General features: G+C 38.0%; 1 pseudogene; it reads right to left on the reverse strand.

Moving 5' to 3' along the window:
• Window positions 1-829: 829 nt before the first annotated feature.
• Window positions 830-18,262, reverse strand: LOC112000459 (short-chain dehydrogenase reductase 2a-like; annotated as a pseudogene).
• Window positions 18,263-20,858: the final 2,596 nt, after the last annotated feature.

Here is a 20,858-nt window from a genome sequence, read left to right on the forward strand (position 1 = left end):
TAAAGTGTAAACACTAAAAAAAAATTAAGTGTGAGACAGTGGAAGTGGGGTGCGAGACATTAGGGAATGAAGACTTTTTTTTAGTGATTGTATTGTTGCATTTAATTCTTAATATAGTAATGTAAAAAACACAACAAAATTCTTCTTAATGAATTACAAAAACCTGTAAGTTGTCAAAATTGAGTTGAATTGTAAAATGAAAGAATTGAAAAAGAGTAAAACCAAAAACTAATAAATAATGAATTAGAGTATTCTAAGTAATAATAATTAAAATTCACTTAACAACAATAATTAATAACTTTATTATAGAATAGAGAATAGATCATTTACAAGATTGAATCTTAGTAATAATAATTAATATCTTCATTATACTGAGAAAACATATGTCCAATGAACTTATAGTTTATCTTTAATTCTTTTGCTAATAGTATGAATAAATTTTTGATAAGAAAGTCACATATATTGCAAGATTTATCTCCTAATTAACTAAGATTTATCATCTACAGGAACTCGTGTTGACTTTAGAATATCTTCCTTTAAATCATAGGTTATGAAAGATTTCATCATTATATCATAATGATCAAAGATGAAAAAAAAAATTATTTACAAAGAGGTTCTTGTCAACCTCTTCAACACAAATTTGAATCATTCTCAAAAAAAAAAAAAAAAAAAAAAAAAAAAAAAAAAAAAAAAAAAACACACACACACACAAATTTTAATGACCCCCCTAAAAAATATTTTTGGAGCCGCCATTGCTGTTAGGGACACATATATTTGTTTTTGACATTTTTTTTTTTAATCTACAAATTGTACACTTTCTGCAATTGCCTCACTCAAGCAAACTACCCTTCTTGCTTAAGCAAGCTATTCAGAAATTGAAATCAAATTCATGTTGAAAGAGTTTGCATTGTCTTCACTTGTCTCTTGCTCACACAAGGTCTAAATAGAGAGTTGGCATGGCCCTTGCTTGAGCAAATGGTGCGAACCTCAGTCTCACTCAAGCGAGATTCTTAAACACAATTTTATTTTCTTTTAATCATTCTTCATTCTTCAATATTTATGTAGGATATTCTCACATATTACAACCTATGTGTACTTACATACCCACACAGTGTTGTATGATTTTCTCTTTAATTTAATAGATATTCTATGATCACACAATACTCCCAATGTTTTTCACTAATTCATCTATAGTGCTCATATCCTATGATTCACATCCTATGCAATCTCTCCATCCTTGTGAATTGTATTGATCCAAGATATCATAAACTTTTAAGCTTTGTTATCTCTTGACCATCAAGTCTTATAACATCTTCATATTTGTTTTTACTTTTACTGAATGTACATCTCATGTACTCTAATTTAGTCTTAGTTAGTCGAAAGTTTATGGATCTAAAGTATCTCTTCGAATCTCTAGCTTGACATTAGTTCTTGTCTAGTTTCATCTACTAAAAGTATATCATCTCTTAAAAATATAAACCAAGTAAATTTATCTTGATAATTAATGCAAACCTATAATGATGGATAGACATGGTATCCAAATCCGACAAACGTTGCTTTCACAAAACAATTAAGAAGTTCAAGTATTTAGAAAATAAAAGGTGTTAAGAAAAACCTATTGAACCTATTCTTTGTCCTTCAACACTCTCCAATTAAAATATCCTTGAAAGGCCATAGATTTTTACTCCAAGACACTTAGTGAGTGATATCACTCACTAAGTGTATTGGAGTGCATTTTGAAACCACATTGACGTCATAAATATTTAAGTGGCCTTGAAGTAACTGAGATATCGGTTTGTCCTCGGTGATGAACTTACGATATTTTGGATCATTGTGTAGACGTAGGCTGAATCAGCAATTGTAGTAGATGTATAGAACTCAGATACAAACATGTACAAAATGCCTTGTAATAAGTTAGGTTGTGTCGCAACTTCTTTATAGCGGATTTGACTAGTTGAGCTAGGCCCAGTGTTTTTCTCTGTTGGTTTTCACTTTGTGATGAAAACAACCTTTGTCTCAAGTGTGTGGTTGTTATTATTATTATTAATTGTGTGATTACTGCCTTGTCCATATTTTTATTGTTAGCGGTTAATTAATTAAGTGGACTATAAATTGCAAAACTCATGAAACTGATATCAAGCCGTTCTAGCTAGGGCTCTGCACACGTACTTTTCATTTCCTATCAAATTACAGTCACATGTCTACTTGATTTTCTAAAATCAATTAGAAAAATAAACTTCATACCTGCCTTTAGAATAGTTGAATACTTGTACTTAACCCGAATTCCGTGCCTGCCAAGTTCACAAGCTGCATTCAACAATAGCATGCTTTGATGCTGTATAAGCATGAGGTCCAAGCCGTCCCACGACACCGGCTACACTAGCTGTGGAAATAATGCCCCCACTTCTTCTAGGCACCATGACTTTAGCTGCATGTTTCATCCCTAGAGCAACTCCTATAATATTGATTCGCATAATATGATCAAACCCTTCTGCATCAAAATCCACGATGCTTTTGTGCTTCAATTGGTTTCCAAGAACTCCGGCATTGTTTAAAAAAATATCAAGTAGTCTATACTGGGAAATTGTTGAATTGATCAAGTTCTCAATGTCCTCTTCTATGCTTATATTACAGTGTACATAGGTCGCTAATGGGGACAATGACTTGGCTAGAATAAGACTAGATTCATCCTTGATATCAGCAATGACCACCCTTGCTCCATGTTTCACAAAGAGTCTTACAGTTGCCTCTCCAATCCCACTAGCACCGCCAGTAATTATTGCTATCATTCCCTCCAACCTATAAATGGGTATCATAATTATAGTACAACGTGACATGTGATAGTGAATGTTCAAATAAAACAGTTCCATAATGCAAAGCTTAATTTATATATATATATATATTATATATATAAACTGATTTTCAATATACTTATAATAAGATACCAATAGTATAAGAGGAACTTCAACAACTCAAATGGAAACCTTTTAATTACGTAGCTGTTTGTTTACGCTTTGATCCCTCAAAACTATTACTAAAAACAAAAAGAAAAGGAAAAAATGAAGGAAAGATAAACTTTTTGGTAAGTGAGAGGTGTTATCTCTACTTAAAAAATGGATCTCCTAAACGGTTTTCTCAGGCGTCTCAAAGCATCTCCAACAGCATATGTAAAAGCAAAATAATCTTTACAATAGAGAATGAAAAAAAAAAAAAATGGCCTCCAATGGTTTCTCTAAATCGCAAATTTTTTTTTGCTCATGAACAGTAGCTCATTAAGTTTGATGGGCTACTATACATTAGCAATTGGATTTTCTTTATTAAAAAATTACAGCAACTACTATTATATTAATTCTTTCTCTTTCTTCTTGAATTTTTTTTTTTTCTCATACTATTATATCAACTAATATTTAAATGAGATAGAGAAATGATAGAGAATCTATTAGAAAGTGTACTTGAAAAAATAAATAGGTAAAAAGTAAATATAACTGTTCACTCTTTAAACAGTACAAAAATTTAAAAAATCTGCTGGAGATGCTTTCATGAGTAGGCATGCGATCAATTTCTTTTTCTTTTTTCTTCTGGGGGGTTGTTGGGACAGAGAGAGTATATATGTTGGTTGTTGAAGATAGCGGGGAAGAGATGAACTTTATAGAAAGAAGCATCAAGGTTGAGTTATTAATGTGGGTTGGCAGTTCTTTCAATATTTGATGGAACGAGACTTATTTCATGGAAGGAACCTCCTTGGCCCAGAAGCACAAATTTGATATTTCCATCACTTTTATTAAGTTTTATCACCTATCCAATTCCACCCTTTCTCAATTTTTTTTCTTAAATTTGGTAAACCACTACTTTTGTGACAATAGATTGACCAGACCGACTCTCTTGCTAGGATAATCAATCCCTTGCTTTTTGTTGGAAACTAGGGAAAATCTTTTGCTGGCGAGGTGGAATTTGTGAAAGACTATTTAATTCAATACATTGGACGGCCCAGATTCATTGTTTTTCGTTATTTTTAACCAATCAGAAAAATTCATTTTGTCGTCTCATATACACAAAAAGTAAGTACTCATCAATTTATAGTAAGATTTTCTGTGCTCAGTATTTTGACTTTGACTTTGACCACTATGATTGTTTATATGCTTATGGGTTTGCGACCTCTATGTGGCAGTGCTAAAAAAATGGAAAATGTTCATGGGCAACCCATCTAGTTGGAAATGTTTTGAAGGGTAGTTTACAATGACAATTCCTGTAAAATTCTTTCTATGGACACTCTTTTAGAATTGCATACAAAACCATAGAATGAATAAAATGGGAAATATAAACCAAAGAATGTAAAAAATGGGAAATGAGGTCTTTGGTAAGAAGTGCCTGTCTCTTGTTTTAAGTCGATGCTAGCAGAGATGTTTTCCTACGGAACGGAGAATCACCACCTATAAATTCTCTATATGGGAAATACAAAACCATAGAATGTACAAAATTCTCTTTCTTTGTGTTTCTTCTAATCTCACCCCAGATGAATCGAATCTATCCTTTTGTTGTTGCCTCACTTAAGAGTCATGTTGGATATATAGATTCCAAGTAAGATGTTAATATAACATATTAAGTTCATTATTTTTTTTGGCTTAATTCTATACCAAATTTACTTGTAATTCTGCTCCCATTTTGGAAGAATATAATTGAGTCTGGTCAAAGATGGTCAAAACTACTAGAAGTGAATTTTGCTACTTGCATTGCCCGCGGATTGGACATATGGCAGCCAAAGTGAAACCTTTATCAAGTGCATTGCCTTTACTTTTTTGCCAGCTTTAACGTATAAGCAAAGTCTCACACCCTCTGCAAGTAGGACGTGGGAAAGGAGTGTAAGCTAAGTTTATAAACCATGAGAGAGCATTTTGTTCATCTCAACCAATCTTGTTGACAGAGTGTGTCTTAATCTAAAGCAAAAAAAATTCTTTCATCCTCTCTTTACAATTTCTCTCACAATTAACATATCATATTGAGAGAAATTCGTAACCTTCATCTCCTCCACAAAACCTTAAGTGTTGTGAGCTTGTTGAAGGGCTGGAAACTAGTTGGAGCTAATCTCAAATCCAAATCATTTTGGTGGCTTTCCATTGGCAATTCAACGGTAGTGACTCCGAAAGCTAGATGAAGAAAAGGCTTGAGGTGAAGTTGATTGCTAACTAGAGTTTGGAGGGCTCAAGTACTTAGGGCAATATAGACATAGAGGGTTTATAATAGTCCTTGTACTGCAACTATTCATTTTAGTGGAGTTTTCCAACGGTCGTGTTAACTAAGGGGTTTTTCCACTCGGGCGTTTGGGTTTTCCTCTTCAAAAATACATCTTGATGTTTTAGTGTAGTTTGATTTCTTTTCCCTATTTTCATATTGCTCTTTATATTCTTTGGTTTATATTTGAATATGCATGCGATATAAAATTTGGCTAATCACATATATTTGAACTAATTGCTTGTTTAGGATTAAAAGTGATTAAGCTGGAAAATCTGATTATGGGGGTTGTAATTAAATATATGCTAGGGTGCTATTGTCATTTCTCATTACATATTAAGGCCTGGATGATAATTTCCAGGCCTTTTCACCCCCAAAAAAAAGGTTGAGTTATTAATGTGGGTTGGCAGTTCTTTCAATATTTGATGGAACGAGACTTATTTCATGGAAGGAACCTCCTTGGCCCAGAAGCACAAATTTGATATTTCCATCACTTTTATTAAGTTTTATCACCTATCCAATTCCACCCTTTCTCAATTTTTTTTCTTAAATTTGGTAAACCACTACTTTTGTGACAATAGATTGACCAGACCGACTCTCTTGCTAGGATAATCAATCCCTTGCTTTTTGTTGGAAACTAGGGAAAATCTTTTGCTGGCGGGGTGGATTTTGTGAAAGACTCTATTTAATTCAATACATTGGACGGCCCAGATTCATTGTTTTTCGTTATTTTTAACCAATCAGAAAAATTCATTTTGTCGTTTCATATACACAAAAGTAAGTACTCATCAATTTATAGTAAGATTTTCTGTGCTCAGTATTTTGACTTTGACTTTGACCACTATGACTGTTTATATGCTTATGGGTTTGCGACCTCTATGTGGCAGTGCCAAAAAAATGGAAAATGTTCATGGGCAACCCATCTAGTTGGAAATGTTTTGAAGGGTAGTTTACAATGACAATTCCTGTAAAATTCTTTCTATGGACACTCTTTTAGAATTGCATACAAAACCATAGAATGGATAAAATGGGAAATATAAACCAAAGAATGTAAAAAATGGGAAATGAGGTCTTTGGTAAGAAGTGCCTGTCTCTTGTTTTAATTCGATGCTAGCAGAGATGTTTTCCTACGGAACGGAGAATCACCACCTATAAATTCTCTATATGGGAAATACAAAACCATAGAATGTACAAAATTCTCTTTCTTTGTGTTTCTTCTAATCTCACCCCAGATGAATCGAATCTATCCTTTTGTTGTTGCCTCACTTACGAGTCATGTTGGATATATAGATTCCAAGTAAGATGTTGATATAACCTATTAAGTTCATTATTTTTTTTGGCTTAATTCTATACCAAATTTACTTGTAATTCTGCTCCCATTTTGGAAGAATATAATTGAGTCTGGTCAAAGTTGGTCAAAACTACTAGAAGTGAATTTTGCTACTTGCATTGCCCGCGGATTGGACATATGGCAGCCAAAGTGAAACCTTTATCAAGTGCATTGCCTTTACTTTTTGGCCGGACATTCTGGCATTTTACCCTCTTTTATTTTTTTAATTGGCAAAATGCCCTTGTTTCGAAACTATATAGGTGTGTGTTCCTGTTTCGATACTCGATGACCTTAAAATCGAGTTATTTAAAGTACTCGATTGGTTTAAAATCGAGTTATGCCTGATCAAACTTAAAAAAATAATAATAATAATAATAATAATAATAATAATAATAATTCATGAAACTCGAGTAAATGGAAATTGAGTTCCAAAACGCCACTATAGGGCTTAAAAACGTCACTATAGGAATTAAAAACGCTGCTATAGGGCCACTAAACCTGGTATTCACACTTACAAAAAAATTTTCCAGAAAACTGCCACTATAGGGATTAAAAAATGCCGCTATAGGGCCACTGAAACCTGGTATTTACAGTTATAAAAAAAATTTCCAAAAAACGCCACTATAGGGAAAAAAAAGCCACTATAGGACCACTGAAACCTGTATTCACACTTATAAAAAAAATTTCCAGAAAAACGCCACTATATGGCTTTAAAAACGTCACTATAGGGCTTAAAAACGCCACTATAGGTCTCCCTGAATATGGGGTGATCACACTTGTAAAAAATTTTTGCATGGAACTCGAGTTCCATGCAATTTTTTTTTTTTTTTTTAAGTTTAATCTGGCATAACTCGATTTTCTACGAATCGAGTATTTCATTGAAACTTGATTTTAGGGTAATCGAATATTGAAACAAGGGCATATCCCTATATAGTTTCGAAATAGGAGCAAATTGCTAAATAAAAAAAAAAAAATTAGGGGCAAAAGGCTAGAATGTCCCTTTTTTGCCAGCTTTAACGTATAAGCAAAGTCTCTCACCCTCTGCAAGTAGGGCGTGGGAAAGGAGTGTAAGCTAAGTTTATAAACCATGAGAGAGCATTTTGTTCGTCTCAACCAATCTTGTTGACAGAGTGTGTCTTAATCTAAAGCAAAAAAAATCTTTCATCCTCTCTTTACAATTTCTCTCACAATTAACATATCATATTGAGAGAAATTCGTAACTTTCATCTCCTCCACGAAACCTTAAGTGTTGTGAGCTTGTTGAAGGGCTGGAAACTAGTTGGAGCTAATCTCAAATCCAAATCATTTTGGTGGCTTTCCATTGGCAATTCAACGGTAGTGACTCCGAAAGCTAGATGAAGAAAAGGCTTGAGGTGAAGTTGATTGCTAACTAGAGTTTGGAGGGCTCAAGTACTTAGGGCAATATAGACTTAGAGGGTTTATAATAGTCCTTGTACTGCAACTATTCATTTTAGTGGAGTTTTCCAACGGTGGTGTTAACTTAGGGGTTTTTCCACTCGGGCGTTTGGGTTTTCCTCTTCAAAAATACATCTTGATGTTTTAGTGTAGTTTGATTTCTTTTCCCTATTTTCATATTGCTCTTTATATTCTTTGGTTTATATTTGAATATGCATGCGATATAAAATTTGGCTAATCACGTATATTTGAACTAATTGCTTGTTTAGGATTAAAAGTGATTAAGCTGGAAAATCTGATTATGGGGGTTGTAATTAAATATATGCTAGGGTGCTATTGTCATTTCTCATTACATATTAAGGCCTGGATGATAATTTCCAGGCCTTTTCACCCCAAAAAAAAAAAAATGATACCCATTCACATCAGATTTACTTTTTTTTTTTTTTTTTTTTTTTAAAAGACACCCATTCACATCAGATTTACATTTTTTTTTTTTTTTTTTTTTTTGGGGGCATGATTTGATGAAACGAAGAGAATGTTCTGGTAACAATCTATTCCCTAATATATATTATAAATAGTCTTAAAAAAAGTACTTGCAGAACATATATGTTTATGAAAAATAAAAATTGTGTGCGTTAACTTCTTCTCTTTCTTTTGTCCCCCATAGCTAAATTAATGGATTCTGAGACAATTTACATGCATATGTAGGTGGCTTTTCCACTTGGGGCTCTTTTCGACTTTTGCTGATATATATGTTACCTCATCAGTATCCAACGAACAAAACTATCAAAAATATGTCGAGGACTAAGAAATTAAAATATGTCCCGAGTGGAGATGATCTTTTGAAAACACGATTTCAGTAACGCCGTGTTTGTTTCAATTGAAAATCTTATATAAAAATATTTTTTAGTATTTTCCCGTGTTTGGTATAGTATCAGGAAAAAAAAAAAATAGTTTAAAGAAAACTATTTTTAGTCAACATAAAAAGTACAACTTATTTTTAAATATTGCTTTTCACAAAAAAATTTTGGAAAACAACTCTATCTCACAGTAAACTAAATAAGAAAAATTAGAAGAATATTTTTCAACTCATTTAAAGATACTACCAAATATAACAAAATGAGATAATTTTATTTTTAAAAAAAAAAACTTTTTGAAAAATGACTTATTTTCTAGAAAACATTATTGTTAAAACAAACAAATTGTTAAAATGATGAAATTATATCTTCAAAACACACAATTTTAACATGATTTTAGTTGTGTGTTTCATATACACCGTGAATAACCATAAGTAACCACTCTTAAATATAGAGTATTCCTATAGCACCAGCAAATTTCTTTTTTTGGTGGAGAAATTATAGCACTAGCAAGTTGAGAAAGGAAATACAAACAATTAGTCGCAATCCATGCGATGCACGAAATAATTAAATAAAAAAATAATTAATCAACCTCACAGTAAAAGAAAAGGCTAAAGGAACCAATAAGAGACTACCCTGTCCATCAAGTAATCAACCCAAGTGGCATCATAGCTCATGAACAAAAGTCACTGTTGCATTTCATGGCTGCATACTTGCTAATAATGGAAATTACCTGTATAAAACTTGAAAATGGTCAAATGATAATATGGAAAACATTCTATAAATAACTTATTGATGACAAGTATAGAGAGGGAACTAATGTAAGTCATCAATGGAATTTAAGTCATCATCTCATTGCAAATGGAATATAGCTCTATATTAAAACTAAAAGTAATAGTTCAATCATTCTTTCTCTAAAACGTTATCAAAAACTATAAGTAATTTACATCAGTTTCAAATAAAAATCACTTGAAAAATCAACTACTTTGAATCATTATCTAAAAGAGGAGCGACATAAAAACTAAAATAAGTCTCAAAGATGAAGTTTTTCGAACATATTTCAGCAGCAATTTCCAAGTTCAGCTCTATGTATGGCAACCAATTACCACTGTTTTAAAAACCGGACCGGACCAGCCGGTCCGACCGTTCAATCGGGAACTGGGAGCCAGTCTAGTCCAGTTAAAACCCCAAAAATCGGTCAACAACCGAAAAACCGGTCAACAACCGGGGTTGAACCGAAAATTTTCAAAAAAACAGTTTGATGTCCGGTTCGGTTTTTAAAACCATGCCAATTACTCACCCCGGTTGAAAGCACAATGTTTGAAAGAATCTTCCAAGTATCTTAGTCACTTACAATTTTCATCCACCTCCCTAGATCACTAAACTATATATCTACTAATCTACCTACCCTAACTTCAAATATTGAATACAAAGACAGAGCCAAAATTTCTCAAACAGATTATGTAGTGTATATAAACTTAAGTTGTTCTATTGCCTTTTATTCACGAAAATAATATAGAAGAAATAGAAAAAAAAAAATTGTTAAAAATGAATGCTTCATATCTTTCATCATATTTGTACTTACACACACTAATCATTATTTTCGAAAACTTGTAAAATAAATGAATGTACATGCCTAATTTCAACTGCAAAACCTGAAATACCAAAGCTAACCTCTATAGATAGTGTAGCACAAGATGTAGCATCAATATTATCCTAGCAATCCAATTATCTATTTGATCCATTAGCTGTAGTGTTGGGCCATTGAATTTGTGAATATCTGTAGAGTCCTTACTAATCTCTTAATAAATTTAAAATCTGATTGGATTCGTCATGATTTCAACCATTTTGGTGCATTACTTTTTCTGAGTGTAAAATGTGACAAAACTTGTAATGCATGGGTTATATTGCTGCTATAATACTATATTTTAAAATAAATGTGATTTGCATTTAATCTTTTAGTACTGGACTAAACTGACCTCTTGGTTGCTTAACTATATATTATATCTGATTACAACTAATCTAATGAATATTTATATTTGCTAAATTATCTGTTATAATCTTATTACAACCAATTCTCCAATGTACTATCTAGGGCCATATCTTCAGTGTTATGACATGCAATCATGTATATAGATTATGCATGATTGTATAGCTGGCATGCATGAATACGCAAGAAAATGAAGCAAGCAACAAAAACTCTTAACTCCTTTTCTTAATGAGGGCATCGAAAGAACAACAAATGATGTTCGTTGTTTCTCATCAAATACTTATTTTGCTTCTCTGTCTATCTAATAAATTGAAGATTTGGAGGATATGTTCTTGATAGAAGACTCGTTTTTCATGATTATTCTCTTTTGTTTTGTTTTTGTTTTTTGTTTTTCTTTTTCTTTTTATTTTCCGATTGGATGTATAAACATAATGAAGAGGGTAAAAATCTAAGCTGACGGACCACTGCAATATGGGCCTAACGGTTCCACATCCTTGGGATGATAAAGGATGGGCCCAATATGCATCCAGTTTGATCTCGCATAACTGAATGCAATCAGGTCGGATTGAGTATCCACATGGCAGCTAGAAACCCTAGATGGGAAATACTTGCAGCACACACTTAGACACCAACAAAGTCTCAGGAATGGAATTCATGTACAAATAGGATTCTGGAAGATACTCGCGTTAATGAAGACCATCTCTATAAGGAAATGTCTTGACCATCACGTTTATGACTGTTCAAGAGGATTCCTATTAGGAAAAGACTTCTACATCAAAGAAGGGAGGTCAACCTTCTACTACTATAAAAGCCTTAATACCCTTATTAATCAAAGTACGCATAATTAACCCCTCTCTAGCACTCTAGAATTGTGAGAAGTTCTAATTTGATCTTTGAAGGGTATTTGGCCGACACCACACCGGTGCTCTCTGTTAGGTTTTCTCTTTTTGTTGTGTAGATGACATTTTGAGTGTGCGAGTATCGTGTGGCTCACTGGTGATATTTTCGGCATCATCAGTTGGCGCTGTCTGTGGGAAAGAATTCGAGTTATAAGCTGTGTATTATCGTTTCCTGAATAAAAGAGTTGCATGGTGCTCACTCGCTCGATGGCAACTACCAACAACATCCAAGAAAAGGAACCACCCACAACTGCCCTCAAGAGACAGGTCCAAACTCTCGCCACTGCTGTGGAACGACTTACCAAACAAAACCGTGACCTGGAAGAACAGCTGCGACAGAAGAACGCAGCACTAACTAATCAGAGGGAGGACCAAGAAGGTACCAGTACCGTGTGAAGGGATTGAGAGGGGCCCAAAGATAGCAGCGCCTCGAGCAGACCGGAACGACAAAATGTGAGCCTCCTATCCCTTATGGATACGGCTCCACCTCCTATTGTCACGGAGATGCAGGCGATGAAGGAAAAGATGGAGGTAATGATGAATGCCCTTAAGGGACGAGTGTCCAGCGATCTTGATGACCTAGTCAACCGAACCGACTCTCCGTTCACTGCCTCCGTCAATTCCTTTCTCCTACCACATAAGTTTCACATACTGCAAATAGAAAGTTTCAATGGAGTCAAGGACCCTTTGGATCACCTAGAGACTTTCAAGACCTTGATGCACCTTCAAGGGGTAGCAGACAAAATCATGTGTAGGGCCTTCCCTACAACGCTGAAGGGCCCCGCAAGGATATGGTTCAGTCGACTAATGCCAAACTCCATCAGTACTTTCAAGGAACTAAGCACACAGTTTACTGCACACTTTATTAGGGGACATAGGTACAAGAAGTCCACGGCGTGCTTGATGAGCATTAGGCAGTGAGAGGATGAGACACTGAGATCCTACATAACCCACTTCAATAAAGAAGCACTTTCAATCGATGAAGTCGACGACAAGATACATGTAGCAGCTTTCACAAATTGTTTGCGGAAGGGTAAGTTCTTGTTCTCTTTATACAAAAATGACTCGAAGACCATGTCGAAAGTACTCTACAGGGCTACCAAGTACATGAATGCTGAGGACGCACTACTGGCCCGAGAGGAAAAACCCAAGAAAAAGGAACGACAAGAAGATATACGGCAGGACCAAGGGCGAAAGATGCAAAGAACAGGAGACCGAAGGGATGAAAGGTGCCCTAAGCCCCTGGGAGGGAGATTTACAAGTTTCACTCCATTAACTGCCCCGATAAACCAAGTCCTAATGCAAATCAAGGACGAGGGGGCCCTAACTTTCCCTGAAAGCTGAAGGGAGATCTTAATAAGCGATCTACGGACAAGTATTGTCGCTTTCACCACGACCATGATCATGACACGGTCGATTGCTACGACTTGAAGCAACAGATTGAGGCCCTCATCAGACAAGGGAAGCTGCAGAAGTTCGTTAGTAAGGGGAGAGCGGATCCACCTCCTCAAAAGCAGCCCACCCGACGGGATAATAAGCGTTCTAAACCCCCCATCGGAGACATAAGGATGATTGTAGGGGGAACAACAACCACTGGATCGTCCAAAAAGGCCTGAAGGACTTACCTTAGAATGGTCTAGAACATTTAGCTAACAGGCTACGTGCCAAAGGTAGCGCGAAGAAAGTGCCCCATCATCAGGTTCTTGGAAGAAGTTGCACGACGTCTTCACCACCCGCACGGTGATGTGCTTATTGTCAGCATACGAGTGGGGGACTACAATGTGCACTGGGTGTTGGTTGACAACAGTAGTTCAGTAGACATCCTATACTAACCAGCATTCCAACAAATAAGGATTGATAGAGAACGGTTGATACCAACAAATGCTCCGTTGGTTGGTTTTGGAGGAATAAGAGTATTCCCATTAGGCGCGGTCATACTCTCAGTAACGGTAGGCGATTATCCTCAGCAGATCACTGAGAATGTGATATTCCTTATGGCCGACTACTCGTCCGCTTATAATGCTATCCTCAGACGACCTATGCTTAACTCATGGAAGGTGGCAACATCAACATACCACCTAATGATCAAGTTTCCTACGCATTATGGAGTCGGCGAGTTACGAGGAGACCAAGTGGCCACACGCGAATGCTACATTGCAATGCTAGAGATGGAAGATCACTAGTAGACCATGTGTATAGAAAAGCAACAGACTATAGCGGAGCTAGTTGAAGAACTGGAAGAGGTAACCCTTGATGAATTAAGGCCTGAATGGACAACTAGGACGAGGACGTTGGCCAGCCAGCCGATACGTCAAGCTCTCGCAGCTTTCCTTAGGATGAATCAAGACATGTTCACATGAAGCCACGAGGACATGCCCGGAATTGATCCCTCTGTCATAGTTCACAGGTTGAATGTGAACCCCGCTTCCTCACCTGTTTGGTAGAAAAAGGGAGTGTTCGCTCAGGAATGAGACAAAGCGATAGCCGAAGAAGTCAAGAAGCTACTGGAAGCAAGTTTCATTCGAGAAATATACTACCATGACTAATTGGCAAATGTAGTCATGGTCAAGAAGGCTAATGGGAAGTGGCGAATGTGTGTTGATTTCACGGACCTCAATAGGGCGTGCCTAAAGAACAGCTACCCACTCCCTCGAATAGATACCTTGGTAGACTTGACAGCAAGACACCAGCTCCTGAGCTTCATGGATGCCTTTTCGGGCTACAATCAAATCAAGATAGAGGTGGTTGATCAAGAGAAAACCTCCTTTGTCATCAGCCAAGGGCTCTTTTGCTACAAGGTGACTCAAGAACGTAGGGGCAACGTACCAAAGACTGATGAACAAAATGTTCGCGCACCAGATTGGGAGGAACATACAAGTTTATGTTGATAACATGTTAGTGAAGAGCCTACGCAAAGATGATCACCTAAGCGACCTCCGGGAGACCTTCGACACCCTCTGGACATATAACATGAAGCTAAATCCAAACAAGTGCGTATTCGGAGTGACGGCAAGGAAATTCTTGGGCTTCATGGTATCTCAAAGATGTATAGAGGCTAACCCAGAGTAGATACTAGCCATAATGGAGTTAGAACCACTGAAGATAGTTAAGGAGGTGTAAAGCTTGAATGGAAAAATTGCAGCCCTAAATAGGTTCGTCTTGAAAGCGACGGACAAGTGTCTACCTTTCTTCTGCACTCTGAGAAAATCATTCGAGTGGACGGATGAGTGCTAGAAGGCCTTTGAAGATTTTAAGAAATACCTTTCATCCCCACCATTGCTCAGCCTGTCCAGACCAGGGGAAGAACTCTACCTCTACTTAGCAATTGCGTAAGCAGCGGTAAGTGCGGCCTTAGTAAGAGAGGAAGATTGATCCCAAAGACCCGTTTACTTTATAAACCGAGCATTCCAAGAAGCAGAAGAGAGATACCTCCAAATGGAGAAATTAGCCTTCGCGCTAGTAACTGCGGCACGAAAGCTCAAGCGATACTTCCAGGCACATACCATTATAGTCTTAACAGATCAACCCCTAAGAAGAGTGATTAGTAGCCTTGAAACTGCCGAACGGATGACTTTATAGGCAATAGAGCTGAGCGAGTTTGATATACAGTACCGCCCACAAACCACAATGAAAGGGCAAGCTGTGGCTGACTTCATCGCTAAATTTACTCAAGCGGAAGGCAAGGAGGTAGAGATCGCTAGGTAGTGGAGCATCCACACGGATGGATCTTCCAATAAGCAAGCAGGATAGGTCGGTGTGGTAATTAAAACCCTCGAGAGGGATAAGATCGAGTGCATGATTCAACTGGACTTCCTCACAACCAACAACGAGACTGAGTATGAAGCATTAATGGCAGGGTTAGACCTCGCAAAAGCAACAGGTGTTGAAAATGTGGTCGTACATTGTGACTCCCAGGTGGTAACTAGTCAGATTAATGGTGGCTACGAGTGCAAGAACGAAAGAATAAAGAGGTATCTAGAGGAAGTGAAGAATCGACTCAGCAGCCTCGAAGTCAAATTTGTTTAAATCCCAAGGGAAGAAAATGAATGTACTGACCGTCTAGCAAAAACTGCCTTAGCAGAATTCATGCTTATCCCCGAACAGGTATTGTCATTTGTTCAAATCTCCCCACTTATTAATGACGGAGCGAATGTGCAGGAAGTAAATTCTGAAAGAAATTGGACTATGCCGTTGACCTGAGATCTGGCACGTTACCAGACGGGAAGGATGCTGCAAGGAAGTTTAAGGTCTAAGCATCATGATTTGTGCTGATAAAAGATGTCTTATACAAAAAAGGATTCTCTCGACCGTACCTAAGGTTCTTAAGCCACAAGGAAGCAGATTACGTAATGAAAGAAGTCCACGAAGACATCTGTGGAAACCACTTGGGGGCACGGTCATTAGCGCACAAGTTGATCCGGGCAGGATACTATTGGCTTACAATATTGAAAGACGCACAAGCTTATGTCAAGGCCTGCAAAAAGTGTCAAAGGTTCAGTAATTTCATCAGGCAACCGTTCGAAGAGCTAACCCCCATTATGACCCCTTGGCCATTCGCTTAATGGGGACTAAATATCATGGGCCCCTTTCCAACAACAGCAAAGCAGCTAAAATTTCTAGTAGTTGGTATCGACTACTTTACTAAGTGGGTGGAAGCAGAAGCCCTAGCCACTATCACTAAGAAGAACATTCAAAGCTTTATGTGGAGGAATATCATCTACAGGTACGGGATACCAAGAGTGCTCGTCTCCGACAACGGAAAGCAATTCAACAACAACGCATTTAAAGACTTCTATTCGGAGCTAGGTATTAAGAATCACTACTCATCGTCCGCACACCCACAGGCCAATAGGCAAGTTGAAGTCACAAACTAGTCCTTGCTCAAGATCATTAAGACCCGGCTCAAGGGGGCAAAGGCTATCTGCCCTGACGAGCTACCAAGTGTTCTGTGGGCATACTGAACTACAATAAGAACACCTACTGGAGAAATGCCGTTTCGGCTAGCATACGGAAGTGACGCTGTCATACCAGCAGAAGTAGGACTCACAAGTTATTAGGTGGAGAACTACAACACGGATAAGAATAAAGAGGCCATGCACTTTCAGCTCGACCTAGTGAACAAAGTCCGGGCTACAACAAAACAAAGGTTAGTGCGGTACCAGAATCTCATGGAAAAACACTACAACTCCAATGTCAGGCATAGAGACTTTCAGATTGGAGATCTTGTACTGCGGAAAGTAATGGGTGTTACTAGGGATCCTTCGCAAGGAAAGCTCGACCCCAACTGGGAAGGACCCTACAAGATCGCATTATGGCAGAGGAAGGAAACTTATCACCTTGAGACGATGGACAGACGAAAGCTATAGCACTCATAGAACACGGAGCACCTACAAAAATACTACCAGTAGAGATATAATATGAAGAACAACGATGCTCCCTAATTTCCCAGTTTATTTAGTTTTGCTACAATTACTAAGTTTTGCTTTAGACAATTTTTTGCTACAATATATACCTTTTTAAGCCCAAGGGGGTTGGTACTTTTCTACAGATGTATGGTTTTTTAGTTACTAAGAGGAATATTAAGACCCAACTATGTTTTTCCACCTAGAAAATTTTTACAAAGTCCACAAACAGGATGGATCATCCCAAGATGATGAAAATTTTGAATCCATAAACTAGACGGATCATAAAAAACCTTACCAAGTCCAAAAAGTGGACGGGTATAAACCAAATGTCCACAAAGTGGACGGATCATCCAAAGAGGATTAAAATTCTTATTAAGTCCACAAAAGGGCTAAGTCCACAAAGTGGACGGATCATCCCAAAATGGTGGAAATAGGGGACCAATGGTGGATGAATATAAATTAATGTTCATTAAGGAGGACGGCTATCTCAAAAGGATATAATGGACTTAAATTAAAGCCCATTAAAACAAGGTGGACGAACTTATTCTACTAACAAAATATCAAACAAGTCATCATAGTCGACGGACTAAGCCAAAACAACAAGAAAGTTAAACAGAGAAATAATAAAAGCCCTCATAAGGAAATGTCTACACAATATGACGAAGAGATTATAAATTGTTCTCCAAATGTTACATAAAAAATAAATAAATAAAAATTTTTAAACTACACATTTGTAGCAGGGGGTTCCGTCTCTTTAGTAGGACGGGCCTAACCATCTTTTGGTTCTATTTGGCTTTCGACAACAGTCTGATCATCAGGGGCATCTTTGACGGGGGCATTCTCGCCAAAAAGCTCGTCAGTATTCTCAGATTGAACAGGTTGGACGGACGTTTGCTCCTGGGCATTAATATTGACGGTGGACACATCCAAGTCTAGATATAAACGCTCCACTTGACGGATGGCATCATCGAAGCCGTCACTATAGAGACTCCAAGCTCTGACAAAAGGGCGTCGGAATCACGGTACTCTCATACTGCAACTTCCTTCGCCAAACGGATCTCTTTTTCCTTGTCTTCCAGAACTTTCTTCAGCCCCTCCGTCAGCTTGTAGTACTCGTCCCTAGCTTCCTCCGCCATCTTGAGTTTCTGCTCCTGGGTAACCTTCTAGGCCTTCAGTTCAAGCAACTCATCCTCCGTTACCTTGCCTTATCATGTACACAGCCTAACGTTGTCTCATGGTTAAGACATCATCCCATTAACCCCTTCATCATAACCATAGCCTGAAAAGCGAGTATGAATTAGGCTCAAAACAAGAAATATGGACGGATGAAAGGATGACGGGTACATTACCTGGGTGATGCTAAAAAGCCCCGTCTCCCCCATAGCCTCCGTCGAGTGATTGCTCAAGTCCTCATAATCTTCAAGAGTTATGGTAGACGAGAGCCTCTCCAAGGCATGTTTGAAGTCTTCACGAAGAAGGATGGGAGGTTTCTTCTGACCAGTAGATGGACCTATCATAAAGCCTTTACCAACCCCGTGTTTCATTGGGGTGACCGTCTTTACACCCTCAACCATCAGCCCTACAACGAGCTCCAGAGGTACCTTGGGTTTCTTGGGATGACGGTCCCCTTTGGATGGCTGCCTTCTTTTTATGGACGGGTTACTTAAGCCTGCCTCCCTAGGGTCTATGTAGTCGATATCTTTCTTCTTGGTAGCTTGTGCCCTAATCAGTGCCCTTCTCTTAGCATCTTCCATTTCTACAAATGTGGACGGATGAAGTTAATTACCAAGATAAAACATCAAATCAAGTCAAACAAAATAAGGATGAAGGACTTATGCTGGCGTATTGTTGCGTCGTACTTGACGACTGCTGGCGTCGGTTTAGGACCGTCACAATACCAATGGATGGTATCTAGTGTGACTAACTTGGCCCAAGTCCTTTCCTCTGGCTTGGTCTTGGCAAAAAAAATTTCAAGAAAATTAAACTCCTCGAGCTCAACTTGTGGACGCCATCGAACCACAAAGAAGAAGACGAATAAAAGTATTAAAGATATTATAAACTAAACGATTATAAAAAGGCTTCATACACTAGGACGGGTGCGTACAAGACGGACTCAATATGCCCCAAGTCGTATCGACGGGCACGTGTTCCGTGTCACCTGGATGACACATCCACTCATCACCCTCTAAGAAAAAATAATGACTCTTCCAGTCCCTGTTAGAGTCTGGAGTTTCAAAAATAACCTTCAACAACAGACTCTTTGGTACAAAACTATAAATCCCCATTGATTTATCTATTTCATCAAGACGGTAGTAGTGAAGAAATTCATGCACCATCAGCCTCCTAGCACCATCCGTCATAGCACTATACAGGACCTCCATGGCTATGAAGACCCTCCAGGCATTTGGGGATACTTGGTTGACAGATAGGCCCAGGTATCGAAGAAGCTCATGGTGGAGGGAGCTTAGTGGAAACTTAAGTCCTGCCTTCAGCAGTTGTTCATATACCCCGACACCTTCTGCCCCTTCATAATAGCATTTCTCTGAACAGGGTAGACGGATGGGGATGTTGTCTGGAATTTGGTAGTTGGCCCTAAGGGTGTTGAAGTGTTTCTCCTTGATGGTGGACGTAAAAGCATTCACCGTCCACTTTGGTATCATGATGAACTCCCTAAGTCTATTAGCATCAACGACGGACTTTATTGGTTGTTCCTCGCCGTTATCTGGACCCTCCTCTGGGTCAGCCATCACCATGTCCTCATTTGTTGAGGACAGGGAAGAGGCAGACAGACTCCTCTCCTCACTTAGACTGTCTTGGTCTTTGTGACCTGATGGGTATACTTCTTTGTAATATGCCTCATCACAGACAACCGACTGGTTACTTGACACACTAGACATTGCCTATACGTGACGACAAAACCTAAGACTCTAACGGGTTTAGAAGGAGTGACGGGTGTATAAAGTCTAGAAAAATAAAGGGTATATATGAAGATAAAAGAGACTTGTGGAAAAGAGAGTACTTATCAGACTAATAAGAGAACGGAGGAAGGGCGTTGATGACAGATATAGTAACTGAACGAAGTGGTCTCTGACAAAGATGACGGATGTGCTCTGACAGTATATTTCAGCAAAAAATGGAGAAATGAAAAGAGAAGAATGTGATATTTATAGGGGAAGTGCACGGAAGACGAAGCGACGCCTCGATCCAAGATAGTATCCAGTGGAAAAATTACACGTGTCATGCAGTATAAATGCCTCCCAGACAACCTGTCAAGGCAGGCACAGTTCACGAATTCCGTATTGAAACCATTAACCCACAAGTGTTGGAACCGTCATCCCCTGTACTTTGAATTGTCACCCCACGGGTCCCCCTTATAAAAGATAACGGACCCATAAGGTGGGGGGGCAACTGAAGAGGCTAAAAATCTAGGTTGACAGACCACGGCAATATGGGCCTGACAATTCCACATCCTTGGGTTGATAAAGGATGGGCCCAATATGCGTCCAGTTTGATCTCGCATAATCGAATGCAACAGGGTTGGATTGAGTATCCACTGGCAGCTAGAAACCCTAGATGGGAAATACTTGCAGCACACACTTAGCCACCAACAAAGTCTCAAGAATGGAATTCTTGTACAAATAGGATTCTGGAAGATACGCGCGTTAATGAAGACCTTCTCTATAAGGAAATGTCTTGACCATCACATTTTGGACTGTTCAAGAAGATTCCTAT

This window comes from Quercus suber, unplaced genomic scaffold (genome assembly GCF_002906115.3).
Source record: "Quercus suber isolate HL8 unplaced genomic scaffold, Cork oak 2.0 scaffold_85, whole genome shotgun sequence".
Classification (NCBI taxonomy): Eukaryota; Viridiplantae; Streptophyta; class Magnoliopsida; order Fagales; family Fagaceae; genus Quercus; species Quercus suber.